This window comes from Bos taurus, chromosome 18 (assembly GCF_002263795.3).
Source record: "Bos taurus isolate L1 Dominette 01449 registration number 42190680 breed Hereford chromosome 18, ARS-UCD2.0, whole genome shotgun sequence".
NCBI classification, from domain to species: Eukaryota; Metazoa; Chordata; class Mammalia; order Artiodactyla; family Bovidae; genus Bos; species Bos taurus.
In genome coordinates this window covers 45,427,229-45,449,305 of record NC_037345.1, presented here as the reverse complement: position 1 = coordinate 45,449,305, position 22,077 = coordinate 45,427,229, and positions in this window count along the sequence as shown.

Sequence of the window (22,077 nt, the reverse complement as noted above, 5' to 3'; positions counted from 1 at the left end):
CACAGGGAATCTCCCCACTATGGATGTTCAGATGTATGATATAATTTTTGGTTGATGGCTAATTTATAAAGACTACTCTCAGAAATTCTCCTGCTGTCATTTTCACTGACTAAGCAAAGAGCAAACATCCTGCACTGCAGAGGCCTTTCTCCAGTTTGAACTTTCTGGTTATAAATGAGGAAAGGCCATTAGCTTAAGGCTTTTCTGCAGTGTGACTTCTCTGATATTTAATGAGCTGGTCTTGTGGCTAAAGAATGTCCTACATTCACGGCATTCATAAGGCCATTCTCCAATGTGAATTCTATGGTGTTAAACAAGGCTGAAGGTTTTCCCACACTTGTTGCACTCATGCTTTTCATCAGTGTGAACTCTCTGGTATATGATAAGACTAGACTTATGGCTAAAGATTTTTCCACATTCAATGCACTAATACGGTCTTTCCCTCATGTGAGCTCTGTGGTGTTCAACAAGCCTATTTTTGCAGCTAAAGTCTTTCCTGCATTCACTGAAGCTATAATGCCCTTCTCTAATGTGAAAGTCTCCCTGCATTCAGTGCTTCCAGGTGAATTCCCCTTGCTGTGAGTGGTCTGGTGCTGGAGAAGGCCTAAGTTGGACAGGAGGTCCTTCCCACCAGCCCCACACATAAAGGGATTCTCTGACATGTGGACTCTGCAATTCTTAGCAACAAAAGCCAGACCTCAATCCTTCTGATGCATTTCTCTTCACTGTGCTGGTGAATGCTTACAGTTAAGTTCAGTTGCTCAGTCGTATCCGACTCTTTGCAACCCCATGGATAGCAGTACACCAGACCTCGCTGTCCATCACCAACTCCCGGAGTTTACTCAAACTCATATCCATTGAGTCGGTGATGCCATCCAACCACCTCATCCTCTGTCGTCCCCTTCTCCTCCTGCTTTCAATCTTTTCCAGCATCAGAGTCTTTTCCAATGAGTCAGTTCTTCACAGGGTCTTTTCCAATGAGTCAGTTCTTCACATCAGGTGGCCCAAGTATTGGAGTTTCAGCTTCAACATCAGTCCCTCCAACGAATATTCAGGACTGATTTCCTTTAGGATGGAGTGGTTGGATCTCCTTGCAGTCCAAGGGACTCTCAAGAGTCTTATCCAACACCACAGTTCAAAAGCATCAATTCTTTGGCGCTCAGCTTTCTTTATAATCCAACTCTCATCATCCATATATGGTTACTGGAAAAATCATAGCCTTGATTAGACCAACCTTTGTTGGCAAAGTAATATTTCTGCTTCTGTTAGGTCCATACAATTTTTGTTCTTTATTGTGCCCATCTTTGCATGAAATGTTCCCTTGGTATCTCTTATTTTGTTGAGGAGATCTCTACTCTTTCCCATTCTGTTGTTTCTCCCCATTTCTTTGCATTGATCACTGAGGAAATCTTTCTGATCTCTTCTTGCTATTCTTTGGAACTCTGCATTCAAATGGGTATATCTTTCCTTTGCTCCTTTGCCTTTCACTTCTCTTCTTTTCACAGTTATTTGTAAGGCCTCCTCAGACAACCATTTTGCCTTTTTGCATTTCTTTTTCTTGGGGATGGTCTTGATCCCTGCCTCCTGTACAGTGTCATGAACCTCCATCCATAGTACTTCAGGCACTCTGTCTACCAGATCTAAACCCTTGGATCTATTAGTCACTTCCACTGTATAATCGTAAGGGATTTGTTTTAGGTCACATCTGAATGGTCTAGTGATTTTCTCTACTTTCTTCAATTTAAGTCTGAATTTAGCCATAAGGAGTTCATGATCTAAGCCACAGTCAGTTCCCAGTCTTGTTTTTGCTGACTGTATAGAACTTCTCCATCTTTGGCTGCAAAGAATATAATTAATCTGATTTCGGTATTGACCATCTGGTGATGTCCATGTGTGGAGTCTTCTCTTGTGTTGTTGGAAGAGGGTGTTTACTATGAGAAGTGCGTTATCTTGGCAAAACTCTATGAGCCTTTGCCCTGCTTCATTTTCTACTTCACGGTCAAATTTGCCCGTTACTCCAGATATTTCTTGACTTCTTACTTTTGCATTCTGATCCCCTGTAATGAAAAGGACATCTTCTTTGGGGTGTTAGTTCTAGAAGGTCTTAGAACCGTTAGTTCTAGGAACTGTTCAACTTCAGCTTCTTCAGCATTACTGGTTGGGGCATAGACTTGGATTATTGTGATATTGAATGGTTTGCCTTGGAAACAAACAGAGATCATTCTGCCGTTTTTGAAATTGCATCCAAGTATTGCAGTTTGGACTCTTTTGTTGACTATGGTGGCTACTCCATTTCTTGTAAGGGATTCTTGCCCATAGTACTAGATATAATGGTCATCTGAGTTAAATTCATCCATTCCAGTCCATTTTAGTTTGCTGATACCTAAAATGTCAATGTTCACTCTTGCCATCTCCTGTTTGACCACTTGCAGTTTGCCTTGATTCATGGACCTAACATTCCATGTTCTTACGCAATATTGCTGTTTACAGCATCAGACCTTGCTTCCATCACCAGTCACATTCACAACTGGGTGTTGTTTTTGCTTTGTCTCTGTCTCTTCATTCTTTCTGGAGTTATTTCTCCACTGATCTCCAGTAGCATATTGAGCACCTACCAGCCTGGGGAGTTCATCTTTCAATGTCCTACTTTTTGCCTTTTAATACTGTTCATGGGATTCTCAAGGCAAGAATACTGAAGTGGTTTACCATTCACTTCTCCAGTGGACCACGTTTTTTCAGAACTCTCCACTATGACCCGTCCATCTTGGGTGACCCTACATGGCATGGCTCATAGTTTCATTGAGTTAGACAAGGCTGTGGTCCATGTGATCAGATTGGCTAGTTTTCTGTGATTGTGATTTTCAGATTGTCTGCCCCCTGATGGATCAGGATAAGAGGCTTATGGAAGCTTCCTGATGGGAGAGACTGACTGAGGGGGAAACTGGGTCTTGTTCTGATGGGTGGGGCCCTGCTCAGTAAATCTTTAATCCAATTTTCTTTTGATGGGTGGAGCTGTGTTCCCTCCCTGTTATTTACTTGGGGCCAAACTATGGTGGAGGTAATGAAGATAATGGTGACCTCCTTCAAAAGGTCCCATGCAGGCACTGCTACGCTCAATGCCCCCAACCCTGCCTCAGGCCAGCACCGACCCATGCCTCCTCTGGAGACTCCTGGACACTCATGGGCAAGTCTGGTCAGTCTTTTGTGGGGTCATTACTCTTTTCTCCTGGGTCCTGGTGCACACAAAGTTCTGTTTGTGCCCTCCAAGAGTCTATTTCCCCAGTTCTGTGTAAGTTCTGGCAGCTCTATGGTGGGGTTAATGGCGACCTCCTCCAAGAGGGCTTATGCCCTACCCAAGTCTGATGCACCCAGAGCCCCTGCCTCTGCAGCAGTCCACTGCTGACCTGTATCCGCACAGGAGACACTGAAACTCTGTTCTGTCTCCATCTCTGTGGGGTCTTTGGGTCCTGGTGCACACAAGGTTTGCTTGAGAAGGTGCTGGAGAAGGCCTAAGCTGGAGAGAAGGCCCTTCCCACCACTCCCACACATAAAGGGATTCTCTGACATCTGGACTCTGCAATTCTTAGCAACAAAAGCCAGACCTCAATCCTTCTGAGGTATTTCTCTTCACTGTGATGGTGAATGCTTACACTGAACCTGAATTGTTTCCCACATGCTTCACACATATGCAGTTTCTTCATAGGGTATATTCCTTGGTGCTCAGTCAGGTACAAAATGTCTCAAGGTTGGACCTACCTTGTGAGCCCTGAGTTAGGGCATGCCTTGAGAAGGTGCCTTCTCATCCTCCATTCAAAACCAACAACCTGAAAGCACAGAAATGTTGGGGAAGCACACATAGACTCTGTGGGAGAGGGCAGTCCTATCACAAATGTACTTCTTACAAACCCAGAAATGAGCACATAGGACTGTAAGGAGGTCAGAGGGCTGAAGTGAGGATGAGAAAGGGTCTGCTGTGCAGTTCCGAGCCTGGCAAGATCATAAAATGGGGAGGTCTACTGTGAGATACAGATACACAGAGGTGAGATACAGTACAGGAAGGAAAGGCTGGGTCTCCAACTCACTTTTCTATGAATGGCTTTTAGCGGGGGCTTGTCTCCTGGTGACAAGAGCACTGAACAACAGAGGAAATTGACAGCAAGCAAGCAGCTGGTGTTCATGGACTGCTTAGACTATGTCTATAACTCTCATTATGTGTAGCTCAGTGTTGAAGAGCACTTCAAAGAGAGCAGTGGAGAGGAACAGGGCAGACATGAAGTTTGGACAGGTGTCAAGTAACCTTGGCCAGAAATCAAAGTAGAAATGATAAACAGGCAAAATGTCAAAAACAGGTTCAATGTAGAAGTTAAGCTATGGCCCCTGACATTGGTATGAAAACAATAGATGCTGGAGAGGTTCTTGGTATGATCTGAAGACAGCCCTGGCATGGAGCTATCCCACTACCCAAGGCCAGTTCCCCTTTAGGGCCCTCTTGCCATGTCTGGAGTCATACCTTCCCTGTCAGGTACCCACATTTCTCCATGCAACTCCAGTTGGGTAACAACATAGAACCTGGAAGATGCAGATCTTAAGGGAAAGAAAAGGCTGGTGAGTATACAGCACTGGTGCAGAGCAACACACTCCATAACCATAAAAACCAACAACAACAACAACAACAAAAACCAACAACCCAAAAAACCAATGTTACAAAAAGAACCTTGGAGGAGTGTCTTACAGGAATAGCACAGTGGTCCTTCCAAGTAGTGACCATATTGGTGCCTCCAATTCTTGGAACAGTCAGGCATGAGGAAATGCCAGCTAGAGGGAAGGGGGCAGAATCTGAGGCAGAGAGGTACAGTGAATTTGGACAGTCACTCTGCCAGGGTGACCAAATCTTCAGGATCCATTGGTTTCACTGCAGACTTTCTACTCCCATAATCTTCCCGGCAAGCCTTCAGGGATGCTGAGGGATCACCTGGGAGAGGATGAGAATATACACTCAACACTGTGGTCTGGTCTGGTACCCACAGCACCTAAGTAAGAAAAAATTGGAAGGGAGCAATGTCCACAGTCTGGCTGTTAGAAGAAAAGAGTGGTCCATGGAGACACAAGGAAGGAAAGAACTTAGTCAAGGATGCTGAGTTGAGGCCACAAATGCAAAATTCTCCAACATCACATCACAGTACAGGAGTCTCTGAGTCACATCAGGAAGCTCCCACTCCTCCTGAGACAAGTCCACAGCCACATCCTCAAAGGTTACACTGTCCTACCATGATGGGGTGTGCAGTGTCCCTGAGCAGCCTCTCTCACCAGGACAGTTAGTCCCACAAACATCCACTCCCTGCCCATCCTCCTCTACAGCTCCAACACTTAGGATATTACCATGCCCAGAGGCCACTGGTGCCAATGAGAGAGTAACAGGCAGGAAGGCCAGGGGTCTGCAAATGGAGAAAATAGGCTGCATGTGTCAAACATTTTTTTCTCTCTCTTAAGTAGCAGGAGGAAACAAACTACAAGTGTTAAACTTTTTTCCCCTTCTCTATACAAATTTAAAAAGAGGTTTCTTTTAAAATTCTGTGTTGCTGTAATGATACCTGGTTCCACCTGAACTTAACTTTTCTCAAACCTTGAGCTAACCAATGTATTTTTCTCGCAGAAATGTTTGTCTTAAGCTGTGTTAATAAACTATGTATTTACCCTAGACTCTGTCTTCAAGTCGGTTCTGCCTAAGACTTAGAACTAACTTGACAAATCAGTATGTTTTGCTTATGCAAATGTTCTCTTAAGCTATGTTAATAAGACTACCTTTTTGCTTGGAAACCTGCCTTTCTTCAAGATTCATGTCAATCGTTTTTTGGCCTGGGACAGCTCACCTTGTGCCAGTGTTATCCCAAAATGCATGTTGTGGGTGACGGGCGTGGTAACAGTCTCTGAGTTTTGAGACATTTCCTTTCTCTAATAAGCAGCCTGCTGGTAGCTATAGAGAAGGAAATGGCAACCCACTCCGGTGTTCTTGCCTGGAGAATCCCAGGGACGGGGGAGCCTAGTGGGCTGCCGTCTATGGGGTCGCACAGAGACGGACACGACTGAAGCGACTTAGCAGTAGCAGCAGTAACTATATAACATCCAGCTAAAGACTAGCAGGGGGAGGCACTCTTTTTGTCCCCTTCTGATGTCTATGTCAGAAGCTTTCTCTATCTCTTTTATACTTTAATAAAACTTTATTACACAAAAGCTCTGAGTGATGAAGCCTCATCACTGGCCCCGGATTGAATTCCTCTCCTCCAGAGACCAAGAATCCTGACGTCTTTCACAGCTTAGCAACAACCTTCTATTGAAGACAATAGAGTATAAGGATTAGGCACCACAGGGTATAAAGGAACTACAGCCTCATCCTGTATTTCACCCTTAGTTTTTTGCTGTCTGAGCTTCTCTTACTTTGATTGTCTGAGTTTCTATTAAAACTAAAGTAGTTTGAGGTTGTACTGAGATGTGTTGTTTGGACCTCTACTTGGGCAGTTTGAATCTTAGTTTGGGTTTTTACCGAGACCAAGGCAGCCCTTCTGGGTGGGATGGGGTGGGGGGCGGGTTCCCACACTTTCAGTTTGTTCAGTTTGGAGCCCCGGCTACGGGGGCAAAGTAGGAGGACAGGATGGAGCTGAAGATTTAATACCCAAATCTACACCCTTAGGACAAAAGGCTGGCATGTCTCACAGAGAGAAGAAGGGCAACACATTTTCTACTTCTACCCATTTCCCTTGTTTTCTACAGAACCAGTCTAATTGTAAAACAGTATTATAATTAAGAGACCCTCCAACCAGCCACCGTTCGCCATTCTTCGATAGATATTGTGGCCATGCAGTATCACATAGGAAGATCAGATGTGTCTTCTTTAAGCTCTGGGGATCAAATCTACTCGAGTTTTTCAGGATATAGTTCAAAGAGGGTGAGGCTGGAATTGTTAGCTCCCATGTGTAAGAGGAAAAAAGTGACCAGCACCATCTTTCCACTGGAGGCACCCCCCAACCCCCGCCTCCGCCAAGATGGGGGTGTAGACAGACTTTCCACTGAAGCTTTCTTTCCCTGGTCAGACTTAGTCTGTCCCTTACCAATGCAGGCACTGTACTTGTCCTCCTGGTTCTACCACTGAGGCGGGTGGAGATTCTCCAGGGGTAGACCTGATGGCACCCCAGACTAATTAATGTTCAATTCCTCACCATCAAAACATTTATCGCCTCTGATGCCACTTGGGGTGCAAACAGAGTAACCTTCCAGAATGCCTCCCAAGCTAAGACCACTGGGGGAAACATTATTCTCCTGAGTGCCTATACACATCCCTGAGTATATTCCTAACCACAATAAGACTAGTATGAACATAAAACTAAGATGTTCTTTCCAAGCATCACCATATAGATATAAGCGATAGCAAAAGAGATGATGAAGGGCTGGCCAGTGAGGAAAAAGTGATTTTGTCCTTGAGTTATTAAGGCCAGTCCTTCCAGTTCATTCCCACAGATTCCACAGAAAGAATATCTAAGGAGTTGGGACAAAAGCCACTGCAGAGCCTTCCCTTGTCCACCAAGAACTAGTGTTACCAAAGGAAGAAGGCCACTGTACTTTCTATCTGAGTAACCTTTAACCTGAGAGATGCTCTTGGAGCTAGAGTTCCATCTAGCTTATGAACTTTCGACTCCTAGTGAGGCTAGGCACTTTCTGACTACTATTTCAAGTTTGATAACTAAGTAACAATACACAGTAACAACATAGATCACAAGTCCCTTGAAAGTCTATGATCTGACAGATTAGGTTAGTAGTTCTAATTCCCAGGAAGTTATGAAATGGTCAAAGAGACCACGAAAGGAGAGTTCAGTCCACATGCTTTGTCCATCTCTGGCCATTCCCCAAAGGAGACATTGGGTGCCTCTTGATATTAGCAAGTCGGTATAATCCCCCGACAGGGTTTCTGCCATAAGCTGTATGAGGTCACCATGGAATCACAGATTAGGACCCAGCTCTTGGTTCACACATGTGTGTCTCTTTGAATCAATCACACACACAAGCACACTGTAGAGTTAGTAAAGTACAGTAGAAAATGAGTTTGATAAGAGAAGAAAGCACTAGATCGCCAAGCATCCTTACCTTTCCCTGAAGAATCCCAGACAAGCCACGATGAAAGGTTGTTGCTGAGTCACGAAAGACACCAGGATTCTTGGCCTGACTCAAAAAACTATTATTATATCTTAAATTATCTTTGACTCTAGCCATATGTTTTCTGTCACAAACACCAGACTTATAATTTTGTTGAAATAACTGGTGAGAGCAAGTCTCCTTTTACTTCAAGTTTCTTGAAATTTCCTTGGAGGCTACCCTGGTGGCTTCAGTAAAGAATCTGCCTGAAATGCAAGATACCCGGGTTCAATCCCTGGGTCGGGAAGATCCTATGGAAAAGAGAATCACTATCCACTCCAGCATTCTTGCTTGGCAAATTCCATGGACATGGGAGCCTGGCAGGCTACGGACATGAGTGAGCAACTAACAGTTGCACTTTTGGTTGATTTCAAGAATTTAGTTTGGGGGAGTAAACAAAGATAAATGTAGATGAATTTTGGAATTGTTGACATTTCTACAATGTCAATTCATCTCATACAAGGATATGATTTAGCTCTTTATCTATTAAATTTTTATTTTGTACTTTTCAAAAAAGCTTAGACCTTTTTAGTATGACTTGAACACTTTAATACAAGGTCTGGCAGAGCATCCAACACTTGATAGATGTAAAGTCAAGGTGTAGAAAGAGTGAATGGGTGAATTTAAAAACCTAAGTCTAGCCAGCATGTCAAAGAAGAGCCAGGACTCAAGGTCTTGGCCAATTAGCCCCAAGTACCAAGTTCCGCTTTCAGTATGTGATTTTATTATGCCTACCTGGCCAGAAGGTAGAGAGATTTTTACCAGTTATGCCACTGTTTATGTGGGTCATGCTGACTATAGCCTGATATTGCACTAGACCCTAGGAGTCAGATAAAATCTAGGCCCTTTCTTGGAGCCTTACAAATTTCCTATGGTAATGCAACTACCCATTCATGCTCTTAGAAGTAGGCTGGAGGGTTCAGGATGTGTTCCCATGTGGCACATTCTGCAGTTCGCACTTACAGCATGAGATGTTTCCATGGTAACAACATTCCCACTGGGGTAGCTTCTTCCATCTACTCCCTTCTTCCTGGTTCAACACTTCATGGGGGTCCTGATCCCCATGGCAGGACCAAAAACACCAGTGGTACTAAGTGTTCCTGAAGAAATGATGGCTCCTCAGAAGTCACCCACCTAAGATGTAGAAAATAGCAGATGCCACTGGGAGGGAGAAGGGACCTGTAATGAAGTTGCTCAGTCTTTGCCTGAGACACCTGTCAATAACCAGAGGGACATTTAAAGGATTAGAGGCTCTGCCACTGTGCTAAAGGTCAGAGTGGGAGACATGCTATCTGTGGCCATGGACAACACTTTAATCCTTCCAGGCTGCTGAAGTAGGGGGGTTGTGTACGTGTTATTTTGCTTAATGTTGATACCCAATCCCCATTCAACAGATGACAGAATGACTTGATAAAGTTGCCACAAACTTGCCTATGGTCCCACAGCTTGTCAGGGACAGGGCCTAGGTTTACTTTGTTCTGTCTGACCCTAGTCCCCATGCTCTCAATGATCACATGTTTCACTTCTCACCATCTCCCAAGACCTCCTGGCTCACATCCTCCCCACAGCACAAACACACACACTGGGTACACTGAGTAATGCTGCAGTTATTTTATTAGAGTCAGACTGATACAGGACACATCAGGTGGGACAGGTGTCTGGATTCCAGCTTCAGATGAGAAGGAAAACATGGTAGGAAGTGCGAGTGCAGGCTGGCATCCCTGGAATAGATTATCTCAGCAAAGATGTCACACTGAGACCTAATCCTAAACCAGTGTTCACCACCGAGGGCAACTTATAGCCAGTGCAGTCTTTACTGAAGATGATGGAAAGCTGGAAGGGAGGAGGAGGGACAGGATATGAGCCCATATCCAGGCTATCCTTTCTCCCCAGAATCACCTCATGCCTCACCCTCAGGGATTCAGCCCCATCCCCAGCAAGAACCTCTGACCACAGACCCACCACTGGAGAGGGGGTTGCCAGCAGGCACCAGGGGGAGGATGGCTCCCTAACAGCTGAGACACATGCACCAGGAGGGAGACAGAGCCACCAGCCAAGTCAGGAAGGGGAGGAGATGGCAAGGGTCAGCAGGGCACAGCCGGGACTTGTCCTGAGGGAGGATCAAGGTGCTGGAGTCTGGGTTTGGGTCACATCTCCTGCACCTTGAGCCTCTTCTGTCAGGAGTGCTGCATGGACAGAATGTGCATGCAGGTGCTGTAAACAACTCCATGTGCCCTGTGAGCTTCTATTAGTGATTGAAACTCGGCTCATGGCAAACTTCTCATTTTAAACACTTCATTACAGAAAAATATGCAGAGACAGACTATTCAGAATCTCCAATACTGTCTGACAAGAACAAGAAAGAAAAGATAGGCCATCAGTAGATACATTGCTAGCTCAGGTGAGCAGTCACAGGTACCTAGAAGCCTCCTCAGGAACCTCAGGCACCAAAACACCACAGTGGAAAATCAGGCTTGTAGACATGGAGCCCATTTCAGTGGAAATGGGGCTCTCAGCCCAAGCAACGGCCAACAGAGTGGGAACAAAAGGAGGTGACAGGATCACAGGCCAGAAACTTCACAAAGCCGGGGAGTCCCATGCTGGAAAGAGACTCTAAAGACAGGGGCTCCTTTTCAATATTCCTAAAATAGAGCTGGGGCTTCTTAGGTGGCTCAGCGGTAAAGACTCTGCCTGCCAAGCGGGAGACATGGGTTTGATCCCTGGGTTGGGAAGATCTGCTGGAAAAAGAAATAGCAACCCATTTCAGGATTCTTGCCTGGAAAATCCCATAGACACAGGAACCTGGGAGGTGACAGTCCATGGGATTGCAAAGAGTTGGACATGACTTAGGGAGTAAATCACCTACACCAAAATAGAGCTGACAAAACTACACATGTGTGAGGTGAATGCTTCCTTTCCTGCCAAAGATTAAAATTCTACTCCTCCAATGCTGGCTCCAAAACCGAAGAGGGAAAAAAACAAACAAACAAACAAAACAAAACACATGAATCAACACACTTGGCCTATTGCACTATTATTCCTCTCTCTGTGACCTGACTGGCATGATACAGACATACTCAGTAACAAGAGTCTGGATGTGCAGGTAGACTGCACTTGCATATTATAGGTGCTGTGGGGGTGTAAGAGCTCAGTCGCTTCAGTCATATCTGATTCTTTGCAATCCACCAGGCTCCTCTGTCCCTGGGATTTTCTGGGCAAGAATACTGGAATGGGTTGCCATTCCCTACTCCAGAGCATCTAAATGACCCACAGATGGAACCCATGTCTCCTGCATTGCATGTGGATTCTTCAACACTGAGCCACTGGGGAAGCCCATTATAGGTGCTGTAGGGTAGACCAAAGGTTTATATAGTTCTCTGTTAATAGCTCTTGTCTGTCACACATCCCAAGACAGCAGAATCTATTACCATGTGGCATACTGCACTATGCATACAAGTTCTCAGAGTGAGGGCTGGGGGAGAGTAGATTACCGTGATTCTCAGATGATTCAACCTGTTCACAGGTCCACTCTCAGCGAAGCAATCCTGGATTTTTTCTAGTGCTACTTTTTCTGCATCAGTAGCTTCAACCAAATCGAGGGTTTTGTTCAACAATGGCGGTGGTAATGCAAGGGTTACAGTGGTAAGGACTCCATAAAAAATAGGGCAGGCTTCGGCTGAAGGCACAACAGAAAACACCTTGTCACAAGAATAACCAAGGTAGAAGGTTCCTGTTTCCCACGATCTGATAGAAACTCACGCATCCAAAGCTTCAGACTCACCTCCCACAGGGACCTGCCCTCTCCCAGGACTGCTTACATCCTAGACAGAAGACCTTCCCTATGAGGCACTCTCAGCAGAGGGAGCAGCAAGAGGAGCTAGGCCTGGAAATCCCTCCACCCCTGACCACCACCCGCAGGTATACCAGCCTACTTCCTCCCTTCCAATGAGCACCATTACCCTAAACAAACTATCCCCCAGGGTGTGTGCAGATAATGACCCATCCAGCTCCACACCACCCCCTCCATTCAAAGACTGAAAGCCTCAGGGAGTTTGTGCCAGACTCCTGGGCACTGATCTGCCAGCTTCCCTCAGAATCTGCCCCTAGAAGTGACTTGGACAGGACTGGGAAGGATGCAGTGAGACAGCACCAGGCAAGGATCAGGAGGGCCATCCAGACCCTCCTTCCTACCCTCACGAGTCTCAAAAGTCAGCTCTCTGGTCACCAGCAAGGCCAGCACAAGCAGTGCTCCCTTCATTGTGGCGGCAGCTGGAGTGCTCTGCTCAGGGCAGGGTTTCTGTTGCTTTATAAACCACAAGCTTCCTGAGCCCAGCCCACATCCCTCCCAGGAGGACCAAAGGCCTGTGGCCATACTGCTGGCACAGGTGGCTTCCTAGGTCCTTGGGGGTGTTTACTGTCGGAAGCCTTTCCTATTCTGAGAGCAGAGCTTCTGGAGAACATGTGGGGATATCTTTGCCAAAGACCAAATGGAGCTGACATTTCTGACTCCATTTGGAGCCAAGTGCTTTGTTGTCCCAGCCCAACCATCATCTGTTTTCCTGAGCATCCATCCGCCAGTCCATCCTGGTTCCAAGGGCAGCACTCTCTCAAACTGAGCAGATGGAATTACAGGAGGGCCAAGGACAGCTCTACAGCACTGTCAGGTAGAAAAAAGTTCATCCAGAATCTTTCCTTTTTTCCCCAAATTTAAGTCCTGGAGATAAGAATGCCGCACTGGGCCTTATTGAAGCCCCCGAATATCTTAACATCTTACTGAAGCCCCCAAATATCTCTAGACAGGGCCCTGATGACTGGTGGACAGTAGCCTTGGGCTCTGAATCATTCCGATCTAGGAAGTCTCAGGACTTAAGTCCATGTGGGTTTTTTCAGGGGCTGGTAATTCTGCAATTTTGAATCATGCCACCAACTTTTCTCAAATATTCAAGAGACAAAGTTCCTATGTGCTAGACCCCTAGTGGCTCCAGTCTTTCCCCTTCTACTGGCTGTCCCACCCTCCTCCATCTGTGAACCTGGTCTCAAGAGATGTTTGGACTTCAGTCTATCCAGAGGCATCAGGGAGTAGCTGTGGGGTTGTAGAGTTTATCTCCTGGGGCAGAGGCTCTGAGGTCCACCCGGAGGGCTGGGTCCACCAAAGAGGGCAGTGCATGTGGGCAAACTCTATCAAGAGACAAACTCAACCTTCCACGCTACCAAAGCAGTTTGTTGGGACAAAGAGTTTGAGATAGTCCTTAAAAACTCTAGAAGCAAAGTCTGAGAAACTCCCAGTGGCCAAACCGGAAACAGTTTGGAGACAAAATAAATAAAAGAGAATTAGATGATAACCCAAAGTATAAAGTAATATGTATCAGTCCATACTGATATACATATCAGTTCAGTTCAGTCGCTCAGTTGTGTCTGACTCTTTCTGTCCCCTTGGACTGCAGTACGTCAGGCATCTCTGTACATCGCCAACTCCCGGAGTTTACTCAAACTCATGTCCATTGAGTAAGTGATGCCATCCAGCCATCTCATCCTCTGTTTTCCCCTTCTCCTCCCGCCTTCAATCTTTCCCAGCATCTGGGTCTTTTCCAATGAGTCAGTTCTTCACATCAGGTGGCCAAAGTACTGGGGTTTCAGCTTTAGCATCAGTCCTTCCAATGAACACCCAGGACTGATTTCCTTTAGGATGGACTGGTTGGATCTCCTTGCAGGCCAAGGGACTCTCAAGAGTCTTCTCCAACACCACAGTTCAAAAGCCTCAATTCTTCAGCGCTCAGCTTTCTTCACAGTCCAACTCTCACATCCATACATGACCACTGGAAAAGCCATAGCCTTGACTAGACGGACCTTTGTTGGCAAAGTAATGTCTCTACTTTTTAATATGCTGTTTAGGTTGGTCATAACTTTCCTTCCAAGGAGTAAGCGTCTTTTAATTTCATGGCTGCAACCACCATCTGCAGTGATTTTGGAGCCCCCCAAAATAAAGTCTGACACTGTTTCCACTGTTTCCCCATCTATTTCCCATGAAGTGATGGGACCAGATGCCATGATCTTCGTTTTCTGAATGTTGAGCTTTAAGCCAACTTTTTCACTCTCCCCTTTCACTTTCATCAAGAAGCTTTTGAGTTCCTCTTCACTTTCTGCCATAAGAGTGGTGTCATCTGCATATATGAGGTTATTGATATTTCTCCCAGCAATCTTGATTCCAGCTTGTGCTTCTTCCAGCCTAGCATTTCTCGTGATGTACTCTGCATATAAGTTAAATAAGCCGGGTGACAATATACAGCCTTGACATACTCGTTTTCCCATTTGGAACCAGTCTGTTGTTCCATGTCCAGTTCTAACTGTTGCTTACTGACCTGCATATAGGTTTCTCAAGAGGCAGGTCAGGTGGTCTAGTATTCCTATCTCTTTCAGGATTTTCCACAGTTTGTTGTGATCCACACAGTCAAAGGCTTTGGCATAGTCAATAAAGCAGAAATATATGTTTTTCTGGAACTCTCTTGCTTTTTCAATGATCCAGCGGATGTTGGCTATTTGATCTCTGGTTCCTCTGCCTTTTCTAAAACCAGATTGAACATCTGGAAGTTCACAGTTCATGTATTGCTGAAGCCTGGCTTGCAGAATTTTGAGCATTAATTTACCAGTATGTGAGATGAGTCCAATTGTGTGGCAGTTTGAGCATTGCCTTTCTTTGGGATTGGAATGCAAACTGACCTTTTCCAGTCCTGTGGCCACTGCTGAGTTTTCCAAATTTGCTGGCATATTGAGTGCAGCACTTTCACAGCATCATCTTTCAGGATTTGGAATAGCTCAAATGGAATTCCATCACCTCCACTAGCTTTGTTTGTAGTGATGCTTTCTAAGGCACACTTGACTTCATATGCCAGGATGTCTTGCTCTAGGTGAGTGATCACACCATTGTGATTATCTGGGTTGTAAAGATCTTTTTGTACAGTTCTGTGTATTCTTGCCACCTCTTCTTAATATTTTCTGCTTCTGTTAGGCAAATTTGGCCTAGGAGTATGGAATGAAGCAGGGCAAAGACTAATAGAGTTTTGCCAAGAGAATGCACTGGTCATAGCAAACACCCTCTTCCAACAACACAAGAGAAGACATGACTGAGCGACTTCACCTTCCAAAGAGAAGAGGAGTGGAAGGGGAAAGTAGTGCAGAAACTTGGCAAACACACAATCAACTAATCAAGGCTGATATTTCCAGTGATAACACACACTGCTGTCATGTGTACACTGATTAAAGGGCACTTCTCCTGTGTGGTGTCTTCTTCAAAACCCAAAGTCTGAGCCCACTGTACATTATGAGAACCACAGCACACAAATTCAGCTTGAGGGTCCCTCTACCATCCTTGGCCAGTTCCCCTCAAGACTACCAAGGCCATAACAGAGTAGGGGATAATGAGTAATCCACAGAGGAGAGGATACTGGGGACACATGACAATGAATGCATTGTGTGTAGTTGTGGGTTGGATCCTGGAACCCAAAGTGACATTAATGGACACTCCCGTGAAATCCAAATAAAGTATGAGGTTCGGTTAGTAGTAAAGTTTCAATGTTTTTTCTCAGGTTCTGCAAATATTTGCAACTACTTTATACATCACAAATTATTCCAAATGTAATGTTATTAATAACAAGTTGACACAAGAAGCTCAATGTGGTACTGTGTGAAAAGCTAAAGGGATGGGGTGGGATGGGAGGTGAGGTAGATTAAAGAGGCAGAAGACATACCTATGCTTACAGCTGAGTCATGTTTTATGGCAGAAGCCAACACAGTATTGTAAAGTAATTATCCTCCAAGTAAAAAGACATTAAAAAAACAATCTGCATTGGGAAATGGCCACATCAGTGGCATTCCTCCATTGACCCTGACCAGCTCTTCACCCTGATGTCACCAAATGTCCCCACGATTTGGGGACATCTCAGAGGATCCTGTAGCACCTTTGGAAGGGCACTTGGCTGGATTTATAGCAGCTACCTGTGTTACTCAGCATTCTAAGCCCTGGCTCTTCTCCTCACAGAGCTGCAGACGGCATCGGGGGCAGTGTCTTCTGAAGGACAGGAGGCATGGGATCCATGGGCAGGGGTCCCACCACATAGAAATCCTGCCCCTACAGACAAAGAGCCAACATGTGCAGCCTGGGCCATGTGCTGTTCACCTTCCTGCCCAGGAACCTCTGAGACACATCTGCAGCCACCTGAGCTCCTGATGGGGTGACCTCCAGAGCAGTGGCCCCTAGGCAGCAGGAGCCATGGAGAGGAGGGGCTCCATGGAAATCAGCTGACACTGCAGCTCAGTACTTGGTGACTCTTTGCCAAGAGCAGTTACCGGATGTGAATCCTATTTGGCATAGAGTTCTGACTGTGGTCATACATTGTGTCCCAATTTCAGATCATGTCTTCAGTAAACTTTAATCCATTGCAGGTGACTCACAGAAATAACAGCCAGGTGCCTCCAGCCAAAAGCCATTTGATTCTGACTTATGAAATATTCTAAATCTTTACCTTATTTATTTTCTCCCAGGCAGTGTTTATAAGCACATGCTATAGTAAATAAAACTAAAAAATATTCTCATTTATTGAATCCAGAAAAGTGGAATATTACTGTCATTATTCTAACAAACATTGTGCATCATCTACTGAATGCTGGGCCCTCTCCAATCCTGGGGATGCTGTAGCACACAGCACAGCTCTCGCTCTCCTGCAGCTCCTCATCACCTAAGAGGGAGTTAAAGACAGTGACCCCACAGGAAGAAGTGCTCTGGGCGAAGATGAAGCAGGGGGAGAAGACAGAGGGCTGTAGGGGGAGGAGCAGAGGGCAGCACGCTTTGATATGAGGCCTCAATAGTCCAGGGAAATCTGTGCCCTGTGATACTTGAAGACACCTGAAGGATGAGGGAATGAATCATGCAGCCACTGAAGGAAGAGCCTTCCAGGCCAGGAGGGCTCCCCATGCAGAGTCCTTGCTGCAGGAGCATACTTGGTCAGGTAAAGGAGCAGACAGGAGGCACTGAGGGAGGAGAGAAAGGCAGGGATAAGTTCATAGAGGCAGCAGCAGTGCAGGGCTGGTTGTGCAACTGGCCCAGACATTGTGGCCTAGAGTGGGCCTGGCTTTTCCTCAAGTGGTAGCTCTGGAGAGGAGATGGGGGAACAGTGCAGAGACACTCAAGAGTAGAAAGAGGTTGCAGAAAATGGGTGGAACTAGAGACTGTCATACTGAGTGATGAAAGTCAGACAGAGAAGCAGACACATCTTATGACACCTTTTATATGTGGCATCTAAAAATACATAATATAAATGAAGTTATTTATAAAACAAAAAGAGACTCACAGACTTAAAGAACGAATTTTATGGTTGCCAGGAGAAAGGTGAGAGATAGTGAGGAACTTTGGGATGGACGATGCTGTATTTAAAATGGATGGCCAACAAAGACCTACTATTGCAAGGGAACTCTGCTCAGTGTTATGAGGCAGCATGGATAGGAGGGGAGTTTGTGAAAGAATGGATACATGTGCATATATATGGCTCAGTCCCTTTGTTGTCCTCCCGAAACTATCATAACCTTCCTAATCGTCTATAATCCAATAAAAAAAAAGTCTCAAAAGAAAAGAAGAAAGAAGTTGCAGAAAATATTTCTGTGTAGAATGAGATACTATCAAAGTTGCCAAGTGAAAGGACTTGGTCAAGAGAAAACTAGAAATTTCTGAGCCAGCACTAGAAGAGTTTTCCAGCTTCCAGAAACTGATTCAGGGGAAGTGGCCCAGCAGAGGCCACTGACAAGATCAAGGACACAGTGATAACAGCAGGGCAGGGCAGGAGCCACCAGAGAGCCTGACCAAGGGGTCAGGCCTTGTGCTCTGGCTTGCCTGGCACTTACTCCCTGTGAGACCATTCCTAAGCTCAGAGTCCATACCAGTCTGTTTCTAAGATCAAGTGTCGTTCTGATGGGCTGTCATAGGCCAGCATTCAGGAGGCCTGATTTTTGAGCATTTTTGCCCTATTTAGTCAACCTGGGGATTTTCAGTTGTTAAGCTTCCTGTGTCAGCTGTCCCTCCCGCAGAGCCTTCCAGTGGGGAGGAGGCTGAGCCAGTGCCCTCTGTGGACTCAAGGACTAGCATCTTGCCAACACACACAGCTCCTCCTGTGCAGCCTTGGGAAACATCAGGCTGTGGCCTGGCAGAATCTTCGGGAAAAGGAAGCATCCGACACAAGGTCCCTTGGGGTGAGGACAAGCACAGGTATAAAAGGGGTCCAGGTGAGTAGGGAGCACCTGCCCCCAGCACCATGATGCAGGCTGGAGCTGTCCTGCTGCTCTGTGCTGCCTTGCTCCTCATCGCGGGCAGAAGTGAGTGGCTGCGACCTGGGCTCCCCCAAGGGTTCTGACACTTTCCCAGGGCAGCACTGAGCATGTCCAGAGGAGAAGGGAAGAGCGTGTTCTGATAAATGCCTTTCAGGGCATGACCCCTTATCTTTCTGTTTAAGACTGTGACATCTGCCCAGCAGTGAGGGAGGATGTTTACCTGTTTGTGAGGGGGACCCCTGAAGAATACATTGCTAAAGTGAAAGAATACAACACAAACAGTGCGATAGTGGCCAATGCCAGGAGGCTGAAAGACAGAGTTGATGAGAAGTTGACAGAAGAGGATAAGCAGAATGCTTTCAGTGTCCTGGTAGGTCAGGCTGTGTGTGGATGTACCTGTGTGTGGGCACTGGGAGGTGTTGGGGGGAGGGGATCATTTCCTCTCCACCCTGGCTCTTCCCTGAGAACCTGAGAGCAGAAAGAACCTCATGAATGTGGAGGCAGAGAGGATATGGCGGACACCCACAGGGTGGGGAAGGATCCTGCAGGAAAACTCAGTCTAGCCCTGGAGCTCCTGAGTTGGCCCTGAGTGCTCAGCTCTGCCTGGTCACAGGCCTGGGACCCTCTAGGCCCTTCTGACTCTGTGGCGCCACCTACCCTTGGAGTTAGGCCCTCAGCACTGACCTCCTTGACTCCAGCCTCTCCAGCAGAGGAACCTGAATCTTCTGTAATCCATTCACATTGAGTCTTTCTTTTCTCCAAACATCAGTTCTTTCCCTCCTGCTTTTAAGTTCCTACTCCATCTCACTTAACCCTACATTTCTCATTGTTCCCTGGACCCCAAAGGGACATTTATGCCTCACATGCCCTAAGAGAAGGCTGCTTCCAAAAGCTACCCTCCTGCTCTCCCCAGGCCTGGGATGCCCAGAATTGAGGATAAGGGTGAATCCTCTCTCTGCTGCCCTAGAGGTGGTGAGACAAGGAGCTATTTCAGCTCTTAAGTATACAAGGGCCAGAGGGAGGAAGCAGACAGGGGTCAGCTCATCGCTGAAGACTCCCAGATGTCACTCCAGAGCTCTGCCAGATGGTCCTCAACAGTGTCCTCCATTCTATCCCAGAAGACTGCCCTCAGCCCTCTAGGGAGACCCCACAGTCTCTGTTCCATTGGAGGAAAATTCCCTGGGACATATCCACCTTTACCTGCTCACATCCAGAAGCCTCCCTCCAAACAAGCCTGCAGGCCCCTCCCCTGTGTTCAGTGCAGCTTCACATCTCATCCAACCCTGAGGCCCCACAAGATTTCTGTACTTCCTCTTACATAATAAAATATACTCAAGTTCTCTCTGCTGATGGAACTGTCCCTGCCAGAAGCCCAAGGAAGTCACTTGGCTGATCACTAAGTAGTGTCAGCAACCCACCATGTCCAAGTGTCTGAGTAGGTAATACCAGAAATAAAAGGCCTTGCAATTCACAACAGAGTGCTTACTGGAGATTGGGTTTTGGGGGTTGGGGAGAGGGAGGACATGGCCACAGTGGAGACCACCAGTGTGCCTTCCACCTGCAGCTGGATTTCAATGATGTGAGATGCTGAAAGATAGTGAAAGTGTTAGTTGCTCATTCATGTCCAGTTCTTTGTGACCCCATGGATTGTAGCCCAACAGGCTTCCTTGTCAATGGAATTCTCCAGATAGGAAAGAATACTGAAATGGGAAGCCATTCCATTCTCCTGGAGATCTTCTGGACTCATGGATCTCACTTTGCAGGAAGATTCTTTACTGTCTGAGCCACCAAATGTTGACCTTTCACAAATTCAATAGGTGGGGGAGGGTTAATGATCATTACATCAACCAGAGTGTCTGATCACTTCTGTCAACAGGACCCACAGGTTAAGAGCATCATCCACCAAATTTCTTCCTCCCAGCAATCTCGAGGGGTAGGAATAACCATCCTCATCTTACAAGGGAGAATCTGAGGCTCAGAGGAGGTAAAACATCTGCTGAAGAGACATAGCTTCCCCCACCCATCCATGCTGGGGAGATGACGTCTGCTGTGGTCACCCTGTGACTGTGCACATATTATAGTCCTTCTTTGGGCCTCTGGTTTCCATTAACAAAATTGAACTACAACCAAAGTAAAATAATGGGTGAGAAGGGACCCCTCTCCTAAGCTCCTGACAGGAGAGGAAGAACAAAGGCTCAAGGTTCATGTGCTGAAATCCGTCACTCCTTGGGCCTCAGTTTATCCTAAATACAACCCCCAAGTTGTGGACTCAGCTCCTTCCACATAAACACACACTGAGTTGGGTCTCATGCTCAGAGTGGACGTCCAGGTGTCTGGGGCTTCTCGCTCCTCCTATGCCTCTGCTGCCTGCCCGTGAACCTGATCCCATGCTCACGCTGTCTGATTCTTCTTCACCTGGTCCCACCCGCTCTCTAAGAGCTTCTTCCCACCCAACAGCCCCCTCCAGAAAAGAGTCTGCTGGGCTTACCACACAGGGCTGGGTCTAGGATGGGGAATCTCTAAGGTCCTCATAGTTAGAAGGCTTAGGACAGGTCCCCAAGATGATTCAGAGCTACTGCTTCTCCCTGTGGAGGGGACCCTGGGAGGTGCAGGGGAGATCTCCTTGCCTAGAGTGACAGTGGGCCCTTGTCTCTGGCCACCACTCCACCCCCACTAGGCTCTGTCTGGGGGCTCTTCTAAGATGGAGACCTGCCTCTGTGGGAGCTAAGGTGAGTTGAGCTGGTGTGAGCAGGTCCTGGGGCAGGGACCCTTCTCATTATCTGACCCAGGATGTATATTCCACCCCACCCCCAGCCAACTGATGTAAAAGCTCCAGAGCTTCTGAAAGGACAGTTGCCACCCTGATGAATTAAGTGATTCTTATAATGTCTTGAATATAGACTCACCCTGCTCTGCAGTGAGTGTACAGGTGTTATGGGGGATCTATCCAAGGATGCGGCAAAGACAAGGGAGGGGCAATTGGTCCTCCTGGGACAGACAGACAGATAGGTCCTCCTGGCTCTTGCTCAGCTGCACAGAGCTCCCTGGGGCTGCTGAGGAGACACCTCTATATTGCCCACCTGTCCCCTCCCCTCTCCCTGCCTTCCTCCAATCTACAGCACCCTTATCTAATCTGAAGTTAGTAGAAAAGGGAGCATCTCATTTCACCCAAATCCTTTTCTGTCTGACATGCAAACCTCAGATGGGTGGGAAGGTAACACTCAAAACCATGTGGCTTTTGTTCTCTGATTCTCACATGAATTTCCATCTGAGATCATAGAAACCCCACTCATTTCCACCTAGGCCACCCTGAATTCACCAGCAGCTGTGTGAATCATCCTTCACTTTATATAATCTCAGGAAAAATATTATACTGGAAAACTATGGATTGATACCATTCATAAACAAATATACATAAAAAGTTAACACAACCTTAGGATATCAAATCCAGCAGCACATAAAAGAATTGGCACATAAAGACAAAGTGATGTTTCTCTTGGGAATGCATGTTTGGCTTACAATTCGAAGTCAATCAAGTAAGTCCCCATATTAACAGAATACTGGAGAAAAGTCATATGA